Raw genomic sequence first — 15740 nt, 5'->3', positions numbered from 1 at the left:
AGTAAGTTCTTCCTCATGTTGAGGTGGAACTTCCTGTGTTGTCGTTTACATCCATTGCCCCATGTCCTATCACAGGGTACAGCTGAGAAGAGCCTGTCCCCTCCTTGACACCCAGCCCCCCATATATTTATAAACACTGATTAGATCCCCTCTCAGTCTTCTCTTCACCAGACCAAAAGGCCCCAGGTGCCTCGATTTCTCCTAACAGGGCAGTGCTCCAGCCCCTCAATCATCTTTGTAGCCCTCTGTTGGACCCTCTCCAGTAAATCCCTGTCCCTCCTGAACCGGGGGGCACAAAACTGAATGCTACTCTTCATGCATCCCTGTCGAGAAAGAGCAAGAACAAATTACTTCTAGCTGTCATTGGGTAATATGTTTTTGGAAGAAAGCCTGTTCCTCATTTATGGTTATATAAATGGGGAATTGGTGAGGTGAATCAAGTCATCACCCCAACCTCCTAAGCAATTTGTCTACTGTGTTTTGCCTGCAAGTTCAGTATGCTTGGATGTCAGTCATCCATTTCCATACTGAAGTTACACAGAGGCTGGCTTTCCTTGGAGAAGTAATTTTCCCAACCCAGGGGTTGCCTCAGGCCATCTGACCTGCTGGCTGCCTTGTAGTAAGAGGCAAACTCCTGAGATGATGCATTACTCACACTCTTATTAGGTGTAAAAATAGATGGCCCTAAATCTTGGATAGCCTAGTGAGATTTGTGGCGCTATCTAATTTTTCTTTCTATCCTTGCAGACTGAAATGATAACCCAGAACCTCTAATCTCTGAATGCATAAGGTTTTCAGCGCCTAAATAAGCTTTCAGTGCTTCAGGCTAATCTCCAGTTAGGAGTGATTTGTTACAATCATAGTTGTTAGATTAGGAGTGGCTCATTCTAGATGTTTCTGTCTGAAACTGCAAGAGAATAGTAAAAAAACCCAAACCTCCACAGTCTTGCTGATTTTTTTAGCATTCATAGAATAGATTCATGGAATAGTTGGAAGGGACCTGAAAGATCATCTAATTCCAACCACCCTGCCATGGGTTTGGTGAGAAGAATGTTTTGGTGAGAAGAACTAGATTACAGGCTGTGAAAGGAAAACAAGGGTGATGTCTACTTCACTCATAGGCTTGCTGAGATGTATAGGAGCAAGAAATAAAACCATAGATAACCACTCTCACTTGGGCTGCTGGCTGAGCTGCATCTTACTCTCTAACCTCACCCTCCATTTTGCACTAAGCCACTTTGCTTTCTAACCCCCCTGGCCGAACCTCCATTCTTCCTTGGGACTGGGGTAAGGTTGAGAGGGGCAGGGGGAAGGTGCAGGGGTGGTTGAGAGCCCCTCCTGGGGACTCAGTTTCTGGGAGGGGAGTTGTGTTTCTGTATTACCTTTTACCTTGTATATTTCTGTATAACACTGTATATACTGTAAATATCTGCTTGTATATTGTGCTAGCTGTAAGTATAAGCTTCATTCATATTTCCAGAGCTGGCTGAGTCTAGTCTGGGTGATTTCTAAAGTGTGGGGGGGCAGGGAACACCCAAACCATCACACTAGCCCAGGTTGCTCAAGGCCTTATCCAGCCTGGCTGTGAACTCCTCCAGGGAGGGAACACCTGTGACTTCCCTGGGCAACTTGTTCCAATGTCTCACCAATCTTACTTGTAAAGAATTTCTGATATCCAGTCTAAATCTGCCCTCTTCAAGCTTCAGTCCATTCCCTTTCTTCCTACAACTACAAGCCACTGTAAAAACTCTCTTCTGGCTTTCTTGTAGGCCCACTCCAGGTACTGGAAAACTGCTACAGCAATCTGATCATCTTGGCGGCCAAGAAGTAGGTTCAAGCCCAGAAACTGGACTGCCAACATTGCTGTCTACAACTGCCTGAAGGGACATTGTAGCCAGGTGGGGGGTGGCCTCTTCTCCCAGGCAACCAGCAACAGAACAAGGGGACACAGTCTCAAGTTGTGCAGGGGGAAGTCTAGGCTGGATGTTAGGAGGAAGTTCTTCACAGAGAGAGTGATTGGCATTGGAATGGGCTGCCCAGGGAGGTGGTGGAGTCACCATCCCTGGAGGTGTTTAAGAAAAGCCTGGATGAGGCACTTAGTGCCATGGTCTAGTTGACTGGCTAGGGCTGGGTGCTAGGTTGGACTGGATAATCTTGGAGATCTCTTCCAACCTGGTTGATTCTATGATTCTATGATTCTTACTGTATCTGTCTTTAAAGCTGTAAACAAAAGGTCTTCAGAGGGCTGCAAAGATAATCATACACGAAAAGCACAAAGCTTCTCATATATTATGCTCCAGAACAGAATTTGCTCACCAATCACTGAGGAACTTGTCCACCTGGAAGGTTACTCTGCAGCTGTGCATTGTAGAGACCATATTATTTTGTGCTTTTTCATGGTAGCATTTCCATAGGTGCTTATTTTTACAGGTTGCACTTGAAACCAGTTAGATTTTGTTTCTTCCAAGTAAAAGACTGTAGACTGCAGAGTGGGTGTTAAATTCAACACAGGTCAGCAAATTGCTGTTTGCAATTTTGGTACCATCGAGATCTAACACTACATCTGCCTGCAGAGCTGATGGAGTGGCTGTCCATGGAGGTATTTAAAAGGAGACTGGATGCGGCACTCGGTGCCATGGTTGAGTTAATTAGAAGCTGTTAGGTGATAGGCTGGACTCGATGATATCGAAGGTCCTTTCCAACCTGGTTACTTCTGTCCTTCTCCTGCGGTAAAGCAGAGAAACTGCCACTAGGGGGCGGCGGTGATACAGAAAGAGAGAAATCCTCTTGGAATTGGGCTCTTCGCAGAAGATAATGTATGCTTTCCTAAACGTTTATAGACATGGGATAGCTTTTACTGCTTAGTCACATTTGTTTGACTCCTGTCGGCTTTTTTTGCTTTTCTTCCCCTCTCTCATCGGGTGATTTATGTAGTTCTGTTTCAGCTGTGAACAGCAATAGCAGGTATCTAGTTTGATACTTTAATGCATATATGAATACTAAAATGATGTTGTTCCATCTTTGCAAGGGACTTTGTGTTGAATTGTAAAAAGAAAAAAAAACCCTGTAAAAAAAAAAACCCAACTTGTATTTGTCTGTTGAAAGCTTCCTATTTGCTTAAAATTCCATTCCATTTTACAAAAGGTGGAGTGCAGGGTTTTTCTCTCCTTCCTTTTTTTCCCCCCTTCCTTTCTGTTTTTTTAACCAAGGCAGTGAAGTATGATTTGATGACTGTTAATGTTCATTTAGACAGCATCAAGCTGGGGTTTAAGCCTAGTGCAAAGTAGGAGGGTTTTGATAGTCTGTTATGGGCAGAGCTACTGGATATATAACTACATATATATGGTACAATGACATCTGTCTATCTGTCTCTCTGTCTATCTATCTGCCTGCCTATCTATCTATCTGTACGACATAACCTTATGTAATATGGTTGTACTGTACCAACCCTGAGCTGTGGAGGCCAAGGTGCAGGGATGGGTCAGTGCAGTGTCTGAGTGGCTGGTCCTGGGTTGGGTGGTTAAGGTTCCAAGGGCAGTGCTGCTTTGGGCCGTTGCAAGCCCTATGGGATGCTGCTGAGTGTGCTCTGGTGCAATGGCTGTGAGCAGGTGCCCATGCTAGCCCACTACTGCCCTTCAGTGTTAGGGTGGGGGAGTTTTGCCAGTGCTGCAGCCTGCCTCAGCCTCAAGGAGAAGCTGCAGGAGGTGTTGGAGAGGGTTGAGAAATGCAGGGAAAGTGGAGGGGACATGAAGGGCAAAGCAACAGAAAGGATCTCACCATCTCCCACCTGTCTTCCAAGAGGAGGACAAATTGATCTTGTGGCACTTTTTAGCATCACTGATGCATACAAGGTGGACCTGCAGATATTGACAGGGATGCAGGCTTTCTGTGCCCAGGAGCCAGGTTGGGAGTGGTGCCCCTGTACCCCTGCCACAAACTGCTCCAAAGCTGCTACGTCTTTGAGTGCTGGTGGGCAAACCTGTGCATCACCCATGCCTTACCCGCTGCCCCCAGGCCAGGTCAAAATCTCAAGCCAATTGTATTTATTTTTCTTTCTTCTGAGCTGAAGACAGCTCTATGAAAGACATTATCATGAACATTTGGGCTTTGATGTGATCTGAAAAGTGTTAGTGTGTGCTTCCCCTGCTGCTGTTTTACGTCACCACACACAATGACAGCTCTGCCAGGGGGCAGCAGCCCGGCCTGAGCTGGTGTATTGAAATAATGATCACAAGGGTTTCGGTGGTGCACAGTAAACACATTCTTTCACCATGACTGTGTTGACATTGGGACTCTTCAGGGGACAGGACGGTGCCTTTGAACTGCTGTTGCGACTGATCTGTGCGTGGGATGCAGATGCAGCATGTAAAGCCCCCCTGTGGTGTGCTGGCTTAATGGAGTAGATTTTCAATGACTCACTGAGAAGATGAGTATTTTCTACTTGCATTTAATCTCAGCTTAATAAATCACTTGGGTGTGGGGGCAGGGGACCAAAAGTAAAGTGCACAAACTTAGTGCTCCTGTGATGGGGCGGACTTAGCTTTGGTGGCCTAGCAATGGTGGGGAGCTTGGTCAGCAGGGTGGGGCTGGGAGACAGAGGAGGTTGGATTAAACGACTAACAAGGATTGCAGTGGGATTGGCTGCAGGGCAGAACCAAGCACACAACCGAGGTGGTGGTTTCTTTTGGTTGGCAGGTTGGCCATTGTGTGTGTGGCTAAAACTATGTTCATCCTGTTACCATGGCAATGATCTAGCATGAGTTGTCATGGTGATGGAGCAGAATTTTTCATCACGTTCCTACTGTAGAGTGAGGGATACTGTTTTGGGTGGCTCTGAACTTGACCTTTAAGGGCATCACAGAATGTTAGAGGTTTGAAGGGACCTCCAGAGATCACTGAATCCAACATCCCTGCCAAAGCAGTATCACCTAGGGTAGCCCACACAGGAATGCATCCAGATGGGGTTTTAAAGTCTCCGAGAAGGAGACTCCACAGCCCTTCTGGGCAGCCTGTGCCAGTGCTCTGTCGCCCTCACTGTAAAGAATTTTCTTCTCATGCTGAGACGAAACCTTCTGTGTTCCAGTTTGTATCCATTGCTCCTTGCCTTATTACTGTGCACCACTGCAAAGAGATTGGCCCCCTTCACTTGATACCCACACCTTAGATATTTATAGATATTGATCAGATCCCCTCTCACTCTTCTCAAGCCTAACCAGTCCCAGGTCTCTCAGTCCCTCTCCATAGGGGAGATGCTCAAGTCCCCTAATCATCCTTGTAGCTGTTTGTTGGACTCTCTCCAGTAGATCCCTGTTTCTCATGAATTGGGGACCCCAAAATTGAACACAGTATTCCAGATGTGGTCTTACCAGGACAGAGGGAGAGAGCAGATCCCTAGACCTGCTAGACACACTTGAGGCACTCCAGGATACTAAAGGCCCTCTTGGCCGCAAGGGTCCATTTCTGTCCCATGGAAAATTTGCTGCCCACTAGGACTCCAAGGTCTTTCTCTGTGCAACTGTGGTTACCTTTTTCTTTGGTAGAAACACTTGCACCTGTTGCAGTCAGTGAATGTAGCTGCCCTTCCACTACCATCACCTGGTTTCTCTGACCCAGTGCTAAATTGTTCTTTTGCATTTAGAAACTCAAGAACAGCTCTGGTAAGCCATGAGTTGCTAGACCACACAACCCCACCAAAAACCCCACAGGCCCACCAAAAAAAACCCAAACCCAAACAAAAAAACAAAACCACAAACAATTTTAAGCTGATCTGAAGTTCTGGAGCAGTCTCCTTCTGCGGCCGGGTGACCAATCTAACGGATGAAAGGAACGCTGTGGGTATTGTCTGCTTGACATTAGTAAAGCCTTTAACACTACCTCCCACAGCACTCTCCTAGAGAAGCTGTCTGCTCATGGCTTGGACAGGTGTACTCCTTGATGGGTGAAAGACTAGATGGATGGCCATGTCCAGAGAGTGGTGGTGAATGGAGACAGAGCCGGCTGGAGACCGGTCACAAGTGGTGTTTCCCGGTTTTGGAGCCAGTTCTCTTTAATGTCTTTATCAATGCCCTGGATGAGGGGATTGAGTGCACCCTCATTAAGCTTGCAGATGACACTAAATTGGGTGGAAGTGTTGGTTTGCTTGAAAGTAGGAAGACTCTGCAGAAGGACCTGGGCAGGTTGGATAGATAGGCTGAGGTCAGTTGTATGAGGTTTCACAAGGCTAAGGGTCAGGTCCTGCGCTTAAGCCACAACAACCCCAGGCAATGCCACAGGCTTGGGGAAGAACGGTTGGAAAGCTGCCCAGTGGAAAAAGATCTGGAGGCACTGGTTGGCAGCTGGCTGAACACAAGCCAGCAGTGTGCTCAGGTGGCCAAGGCCAACAGCACCCTGGCCTGTATCAGGAATAATGTGGCCAGCAGGAACAGGGATGTGGACATGCTCCTGTACTTGGCACTGGTTAGGCCACACCTTGAATACTGTGTTCAGTTTTGGTGCCCTGACTACAAGAAGGACATTGAGGTGCTAGAGTATGTCCGTAGAAGGGCAATGAAGCTAGCAAAGGTGCTAAAGAACAAGTCTTATGAGGAGGGGCTGAGGGAACTGAAGTTGTTTAATCTGGAGAAGGGAAAGCTGAAGAAGAACTTAATGCTTCCTACAACCAGATGAAAGGAGACTGTAGCAAATCGGGTGGAAGTAAGTGAATATTGGTCTATTTCCCCAAATAACAAGTGACAGAATAAGTGGAAATGGGCTCAAGTTGTGCCAGGGGAGGTTTAGATTGGATATTAGGAAAAAATTCTTTACTGAAATGGTGGTGAGCCATTGGAACAGGTTGTCCAGGCAGGTGTAGAGTCATCATCCCTGGAAATGTTCAGGAAGTGGCACTTCAGGACATGGTCCAGTGGGCATGGTGGTGTTTTGGATTGATGATCTTAGAGGTCTTTTCCAACCTTAATGATTCTATGATTTTGTAGTTTAATGGTGACCTGACAGTGCTGGGTTAAAGGCTGGACTTGATCTTGGAGATCTTTTCCAACTTTAATGACTTTATGAATGATTAACAGCAGATATGTAAAAGACCAACAATTTCCATTGCTTCCTTATGGTGTTCGTGACCCAAAGGAAATGGGTAGGAAGGAGCTTTAGACAGGCAAAAATGAGGCTCATTTGTTTGGGGTAAGGCTTACTGTTACTGAGTGTGTTATGAAAACCTCAGTTTACATGACTCACACTTCACTGGGTGAACTTCTCCTTGGGGTCCTGCTGCACAGAGGGTGGCGTGCACTGCCAGAGGAAGGGAAAGAGTCACGCTTCTGTGTCCTCACGTTGCTGAGCTGAACTCTCTAAATAAAACACGTGGCTACTAAATTTTTCATCTGCCTCTCTCAAATAGAAGTTCTTAAACTGCTGGCTCTTCCTTTGCATTCTTAAATACTACTATTTTAACAACAGTATTTGCCCACTGGCATGCTGACTCAGAGCCTGAGGTTCCTCTGCATGCCCCTGGGCCTTTCTCTTCTTGAGGGGGTCTAGATATTCCAAAGCTGTTTGCCAGAACTGACCCGTGGTTTTTCTGCAAGTCTTTATCCCACTAGGAAACACTGCTTTGTGAAACCCAAGGTATTTCCTGAAGATCAGCAAGTTTGCAGATGACACCAAGATGGGGGCAGATGTGGCTGGGTTGGAGGGCAGAAGGGCTCTGCAGCAGGACCTTGATCGCCTGGACAGATGGGCAGAGTCCAATGGGATGGCATTCAATAGCTCCAAGTGCAGGGTGCTGCACTTTGGCCACAACAACCCCATGCAGAGATACAGGCTGGGGTCAGAGTGGCTGGAGAGCAGCCAGACAGAGAGGGATCTGGAGGTGCTGATTGATACCCGCCTGAACATGAGCCAGCAGTGTGCCCAGGTGGCCAAGAGAGCCAGTGGCATCCTGGCCTGCATCAGGAATGGTGTGGTCAGCAGGAGCAGGGAGGTCATTCTGCCCCTGTACTCTGCACTGGTTAGACCACACCTTGAGTACTGTGTCCAGCTCTGGGCTCCTCAATTTAAGAAGGACATTGAGATGCTTGAACGTGTCCAGAGAAGGGCAACAAGGCTGGTGAGAGGCCTTGAGCACAAGGCCTATGAGGAGAGGCTGAGGGAGCTGCGATTGTTTAGCCTGGAGAAGAGGAGGCTCAGGGGTGATCTTATTGCTGTCTACAACTACCTGAGGGGAGGTTGTAGCCAGGAGGAGGTTGCTCTCTTCTCTCAGGTGGCCAGCACCAGAACAAGAGGACACAGCCTCAGGCTGCACCAGGGGAAATTTAGGCTCGAGGTGAGGAGAAAGTTCTTCACTGAGAGAGTCATTGGACACTGGAATGGGCTGCCCGGGGAGGTGGTGGAGTCGCCGTCCCTGGAGCTGTTCAAGGCAGGATTGGACGTGGCACTTGGTGCCATGGTATAGCCTTGAGCTCTGTGGTAAAGAGTTGGACTTGATGATCTATGAGGTCTCTTCCAACCTTGGTGATACTGTGATACTGTGAAGATATACTCCTTAGCACTATTTTATTCTTAGAAGTTAAAGTGTAGTTGCTCTGTATAAGATGTTCCAATGAAATGCATTTATACCATAAAGCTGAAAATCTACAGCAAAACATTTCAGTAATGTTTTAGTAACTTAGTAACGCTTCAGTAAAAAAAGCAGAACAAACCCAAAACTTCTATAATTTCATTTAGGAACAACTTGCAGTGATGCTTTTGTCCATTTTCATTATGCAAAATGTATTTAAGCTTGTAGAGTTTGTTGTGAAAGGGAAAATCCTGTTAACAAGCCAGCTTTGTTTTCTTCCTCTGAGCTGCTTCATGCTTTGTAGTAAGTACATCTTGTAGTAAGGAGGTGTTCTGCTCTGCAAGAAATAATGTTTCCTCAGTTTGTGACTGACCTTTTGGTTACTTGATCTAATTTACTGTATGAGGTCTTTATAGCCCAATCTTCTCTGATGTGTAACTTAGGTACACAATAAATACTTCATAAAGACGTAATGCAGAGTCAATATATAATGTACCGGATGGGACCTTATGTTTGCTCTAATTCTTGAGTCTCTTAAAGAACTGTGAGACTCACTGGCTTAATATTTCAGTCCAGAAGAGAGGGTGTTGCTTGTGAAATAATGAGTCAAATTCAAACAGAAGCTAAGAAGGGGCTGTTGAGCAGTTTACTTCAGGCCTTTTGAAGGCTTTTTTCCTTTATGAAAATCAAAATGGTGCAATCTGAAGCATAAACCAGTGGAGTAAGTCCTGCATCCAGTTCTGGAGCCCCTATTACAAGAAAGTCATGGATGTGCTGGAGTGTGTCCAGAGAAGGGCCATGAGGATGATGGAGATAGACTGAGAGATTTGGGGCTGTCCCATCTGGAGAAGAGAAGGCTCCGAGAAGACCTTATTGTGGCCTTCCAGCATCTGAAGGGGCTCCACAAGAGAGCTGGTGAGGGACTTCTTAGGGTGTCAGGTAGTGATAGGACTAGGGAGAGTGGATCCAAGATAGAGGAAGGGAGATTTAGGATTTTAGGAAGAAGTTCTTCACCATGAAGGTGGTGAGACACTGGAACAGGTTGCCCAGGGAGATGGTGGAAGTCCCATCCCTGGAGGTTTTTAAGGCCAGGCTGGATGTGGCTCTGGCCAACCTGATCTAGTGTGAGGTGTCCTTCCCCATGGTAGAGGGTTTGGAACTGGGTGATCCTTAAGGTCCCTTTCAACCCTGACAATTCTGTGATTCTGTATAGGTTAACTTGCTGGTGGCTGGGCTCTTGCTCAAGGACACACAAGGTGCCGTGGTCTGCATGCCCATACTTCTGCTATGAAATGTGCACTTGCTGTCTTTAAAAGGTTAACCTTACAGAACCCACACACAAACTGTGAGCAACTGTTAGGAATTGAACCATGAAATTTTAATATTTGGATACCCTGAGGTACAAGCTAGAGCTTAAAATAAGTTGCTTTGTATTTCATACTCCGAGTAGCACATGAAGGGATCTGAAGTTTCCAGAGGACTCTATGCTTTGGGTTAACAGGATGATTTTAGAAATAATAATCTCAGAGACAGGTTTGGACCAGATCTGTCCACTGGGAAATAATCTGGTGATGCCTTTCATTAGGTATTTAGTCTTGAGAAGACTGAGAGGAGATCTCATCAACGTGTATAAATATCTGAGTGGTGGGTGTCAAGTGGAGGGGCCCAATCTCTTTTTGGTGACAGTAATAAGACAAGGAGCAACAGGTACAAACTAGAGCATAGAAGGTTTCTCCTCTCACAATGAGGAGAAATTTCTTTACAGTGAATGTGACAGAGCACTGGAACAGGCTGCCCAGAGGTGTTGTGGAGTCTCCTTCTCTGGAGCTTTTCAAAACCCACCTGGATGCATTCCTGTGCAGACTACCCTAAGTGATGCTGCTATGCAAGGGAGGTTGGACTCAATGATCTCTGGAAGAGTCTTCTAACCTCTAATGTTCTCTGATTCATTGCCTGTCTGGTGTCTCACCTTCTGCTTTATTACAACTTCTTGTATTGCCTTGGTGGTCTACTGTAGCATGAGCTGCCACTACTGCTTTCAGCAACAAGGTAACATACACAAAAACAACTTGTTGTGGATAGGAAGCTTGACAGGAATTACAGCATCACTTTTCACCCAAGTTATAATGAGATTTTTTTTGTTGTTGTTTTTTCCTTCCTGATCTTTAAAGTGCTGAAATGTAGTAGAATACAGGGATTGAAGTACCCTGCAACTTACCTCAGCCTGTACTGTTTCCTTCCTCCCATTCCACCAAGAGGAGACAATGCTGCAAAATACCTCCTGGCACACTGGTTACACAAGAGTGAAACTGGACCTGGTTCATCACCTCTTTGGTAGAATCTTCTCCTAAAAGATAATTGGAAAGCTCTAACCAACAGCATTGCCACAGACAAACCCAATGTCTTTCATCAAAGATTTGGTTTTGCAGAAACTGCAATAATTTCCTTGGAAGGAAATGCTGTGAGATCAGTAGGAAACCAGAAATGTGGTCAGCAAACTTGTTTTTGTTGCCAGGTTTTATATTGCAGATAAAAGCCTTCAGCTCATGCAAAAACTGCCTGGTGGAAGCTTGTGCTGCCACAGAAAGCTAAATGGGGCATTTCCCAGTGTTGCAGTGTCTTGAGTGTTTTGCCTCTCATTTTATCTCCCCCCGTGGTGGGCAGTGTGGGACATGGAGAAGAGTGAGGGTGAGTGTAAATAGGAGGGAGGACTGGGATGGGCATCCATCTGGAACCTGACCCAGGCACTGTTCAACAAACAGTAGCTTTCCCATGTTGCTGTCCCAAATGCCTGTGTTTCATGGAAAATTAATTACTTTGGCTGCAAGGTTACTGTATTGGGCTACCAGGTTGGAAAGCAGCTTCTAACCCATCCTTCCCCAGCCCCTGAGAAGAGGTGTAGAGTTTAAAGAGGTAAACATCTTCAATCTCAGTGGAGTAAATCCATCTATACAAAGGATGATTTTCATAGTCTTTGGCTTTACCAGCTGAAAGGAATGTGTCTAGGTTTCAGTGCACCTTGTGTGGAGATGTAATTTTGTTTGGTTTGGACTGATATCAGTACTGTAATTTTGTTTGTGCAGATAAGTAGATGTACTCTGGGAGGTACAGCTTATATTGATATCTCTCTGTCTCTCTCTAACATTCTGTCTGGGGAGAATCAGAGCTGCTAAAAATAATAGTAGGGCAGGCACTGCAGACAGGTACCTGTTTTATTGAATGCTGCAGGAGTAGCATGGAGGACAAAATCCTGGCTGGCTAATGGATAACATGTCAGCTTCTTTTCTTGACTGTCCCATGTTTTTGCCACTCTAATGCAGAATTCTGATCAGTCTAAGAGCAGCCCATATTTGGGTCCTTCTCTCAGCTAAATTCTGCCTCCAGCAGAGTGGAACTCCTGTCCTTGTGAATGTGGTGGCTTGGAAGGGACTGGTCAGCATGGTCCCCACTGGGGCTTGTGGCCGCACAGCTGGCAGATGCAATGAGTAAGATTTCAAAGAGATCAGGGCCAAATTACAAATGGTGCAGGAGAGAAGAGCATGTCTCACTTCAGTGCTGTCTTAGTTGTGAACAAAACAGATTGTCCCTGCCTCTTGCTCAGGGTGCTGCAACCAGCACTGAAAAATATTCCTACACCCAAGCAGAACAGCGAAGCGATTCGTATTTCCTCTGGCGGAACTGCAGCACCTTTTCCTGGGAAGATTTCTGCCACAGGCAGATGTGTTTTTCCTGCCTTGTGTGGGTTTATTTGATACTGGGATCTTTAAGCAGCTGAGACATCACTATTCCTCCCCAAGTGGGTGCCCTGGATGCAAGGAGGAGACCTAAACCACCACAGGGGGCAAAAAGCCTCAGAGCTGGTGTCTGACACTCAGTAGCTTTGTAGAGATGGCAGAGGTTGTACCAGTCCTCCAGTCTTCCTCCCAGAGAGCAAAGTGTGTGTTAACTCCTACAGCATCTGACTGTGTGGACCACAACAGATGGGATTCAAACTATCTGAGAGGAGTTGAAAGGATTTGATTCCTCTCATGCATAGAACTATAGAATGGGCTGGGCTGGAAGGGTCCTCCAAAGGTCATCTAGTTCAACCAACCCTCCTCCTGCAGCCAGCAGGGACATGAAGCAGATTCTCCTGGAGGCACTACTGAGACAGGAGAATAGTGAAGAGGTGACTGGGTACAATCAGCATGGCTTCACCAAGGGCAAATCCTGCCTGACAAACCTGGTGGCTTTCTATGAACAGGTCACAACATTCATAGATGAGGGGCAAGCAACTGATGTCATTTACCTGGACCTGAACAAGGCCTTTGACACTGTTCCACACTACATCCTGGTCTCCAAGCTGGTGACACATGGGTTTGATGTGTGGACCATGAGATGGATAAAGAACTGGCTTGATGGCTGCACCCAGATAGTGGCTGTCAATGGTTCCATGTCCAAGTGGAGGTCAGTGACAAGTGGAGTCCCTCGGGGATCAGTCCTGGGACCAGACTTGATCAACATCTTTGTGGGTGCCATGAACAGAGGCACTGAGTGCAGCCTCAGCAAGTCTGCTGATGACACCAAACTGTGTGGCGCAGCAGACAGGCTGGAGAGTAGGGATCCATCCAGAGGGACCTGGACAGGCTGGGAGAGGTGGGCACAAGCCAACCTCATGAGGTTCAACAAGACCAAGGGCAAGGTCCTGCATCTGAGTTGAGGCAATCCCAAGCACAAATCCAGGCTGCGCAGTGAGTGGCTGGAGAGCAGCCCTGAGGAAAGAAAACTGGGGGTGCTGGTGGATGAGAAGCTCAACATGGGCCAGCAGTGTGCACTTGCAGCCCAGAAAGCCAACCAGAGCCTGGGCTGCATCAGGAGAAGTGTGGCCAGCAGGGCCAGGGAGGGGATCCTCCTCCTCTACTCCATTCTGGTGAGACCCCACCTGGAGTACTGCATCCAGATCTGGAGCCCCCATTACAAGAGGGATGTGGAGATGCTGGAGCATGTCCAGAGAAGGGCTATGAGGATGATCTGAGGGCTGGATCAGCTGTGCTGTGAGGACAGATTGAAAGAGTTTGGGCTGTTCAGTCTGGAGAAGAGGAGGCTCTGAGGTGACCTTACTGTGGCCTTGCAGGATCTGAAGGGGGCCTACAAAAAAGCTGGGGAGGGATTTTTTAGGCTATCAGGTAGTGACAGGACTAGGGGGAATGGAGCAAAGCTGGAGATGGGTAGGTTCAGGCTGGATGTGAGGAGGAAGTAGTTCAGCATGAGAGTGGTGAGAGCCTGGAATGGGTTGCCCAGGGAGGTGGTTGAGGCCCCATGGCTGGAGGTGTTTAAGGCCAGGCTGGATGAGGCTGTGTACAGCCTGCTCTAGGGTAGGGTGTCCCTGCCCATGGCAGGGGTTTGGAACTAGATGATCCTTGTGGTCCCTTCCAACCCTGACTGATTCTGTGATTCTACATCCTCAACTAGACCAGGCTGCCCAGGGTCCTGCCGAGCATCACCTGGAATATCACTGTTAACTGAGGCCTGCCAGGGGCCTAGTGTGGCTCAGCCGGGGCAAGGGGTAGGCCAGGGTTGATTCTGACGTACATAGTATCATAGTATCACAGTATCACAGTTCACAGTATCATCAGGGTTGGAAGAGACCTCACAGATCATCAAGTCCAACCCTTTACCACAGAGCTCAAGTCTAGACCATGGCACCAAGTGCCACGTCCAACCTTGCCTTGAACAGCCCCAGGGACGGCGATTCCACCACCTCCCCAGGCAGCCCATTCTAGTGTCCAATGACTCTCTCAGTGAAGAACTTTCTCCTCACCTCCAGCCTAAATCTCCCCTGGCATAGCTTGAGGCTGTGTCCTCTCGTTCTGGTGCTGGCCACCTGAGAGAAGAGAGCAACCTCCCCCTGGCCACAACCACCCTTCAGGTAGTTGTAGACAGCAATAAGGTCACCCCTGAGCCTCCTCTTCTCCAGGCTAAACAATCCCAGCTCCCTCAGCCTCTCCTCGTAGGGCTGTGCTCAAGGCCTCTCACCAGCCTCGTCGCCCTTCTCTGGACACGCTCAAGCATCTCAATGTCCCTCCTAAACTGGGGCGCCCAGAACTGAACACAGCACTCAAGGTGTGGTCTAACCAGTGCAGAGTACAGGGGCAGAATGACCTCCCTGCTCCTGCTGACCACACCATTGCTGATGCAGGCCAGGATGCCACTGGCTCTCTTGGCCACCTGGGCACACTGCTGGCTCATGTTCAGGTGGGTATCAATCAGCATCCCTAGATCCCTCTCTGTCTGGCTGCTCTCCAGCCACTCCCACCCCAGCCTGTATCTCTCCATGGGGTTGTTGTAGCCAAAGTGCAGCACCCTGCACTTGGAGCTATTGAACCCCATCCCATTGGACTCTGCCCATCTGTCCAGGCAGTCAAGGTCCCACTGCAGAGCCCTTCTGCCCTCCAACCCAGCCACATCTGCCCCCAGCTTGGTGTCATCTGCAAACTTGCTGATGACTGACTCCATGCCCTCATCCAGATCATCTATGAAGATGTTAAAGAGGATGGGGCCCAGCACTGATCCCTGAGGGACACCACTAGTGACAGCCGCCAGCTGGATGTGGCACCATTCACCACCACTCTCTGGGTCCGGCCCTCCAGCCAGTTCCTAACATGTATGCTCCGACCTTGGCACCTTTGGTATTTGGTTTGCTTTTGTAAGCAGTATTTCTGTTTAACCTCCAATTCTCTGTGTTTTTATTTACCACTTTGAGGTAAACTAATTCTCAGTCCAGAGCTGGTCCAGCTCAAACCAACACCTCATGGACGTACACATCAATTCTGACATTCCTGAACGCACAGCGTCTGACAGAGTCAGCTCACTGCTAGTACAGGGAGCATTCCAAGGGCTGAGGCGTGAGTCTGCAACTGACACCAAGTCAGGCGGCAGCGCTGATCACCATGAGGGCAGGAAGGCCAACGCTGACTGAGCTTCAACAAGGCCAAATGCCAGGTCCTGCACCTGGGCCACGACAACCCCCAGTACCGCTACGGGCTGTGGTGGTAGGCTTGATGGGGCAAACAGGGGCTGATCCACGCCAGACACGGTCCCCTGCCCCTCCTTCTGTGCTGGGGAAGCAACCTCGGTTGTATCTGGAGGTATTTGCTGGCACACTGCCAAGTACAAAGGTTGCTACGCCCTCAGGGGAAAAGCTGTTAGC

Source organism: Pogoniulus pusillus, chromosome 4 (genome assembly GCF_015220805.1).
Source record: "Pogoniulus pusillus isolate bPogPus1 chromosome 4, bPogPus1.pri, whole genome shotgun sequence".
NCBI lineage: Eukaryota > Metazoa > Chordata > Aves > Piciformes > Lybiidae > Pogoniulus > Pogoniulus pusillus.
Note: the sequence above shows the minus strand (reverse complement) of the source record.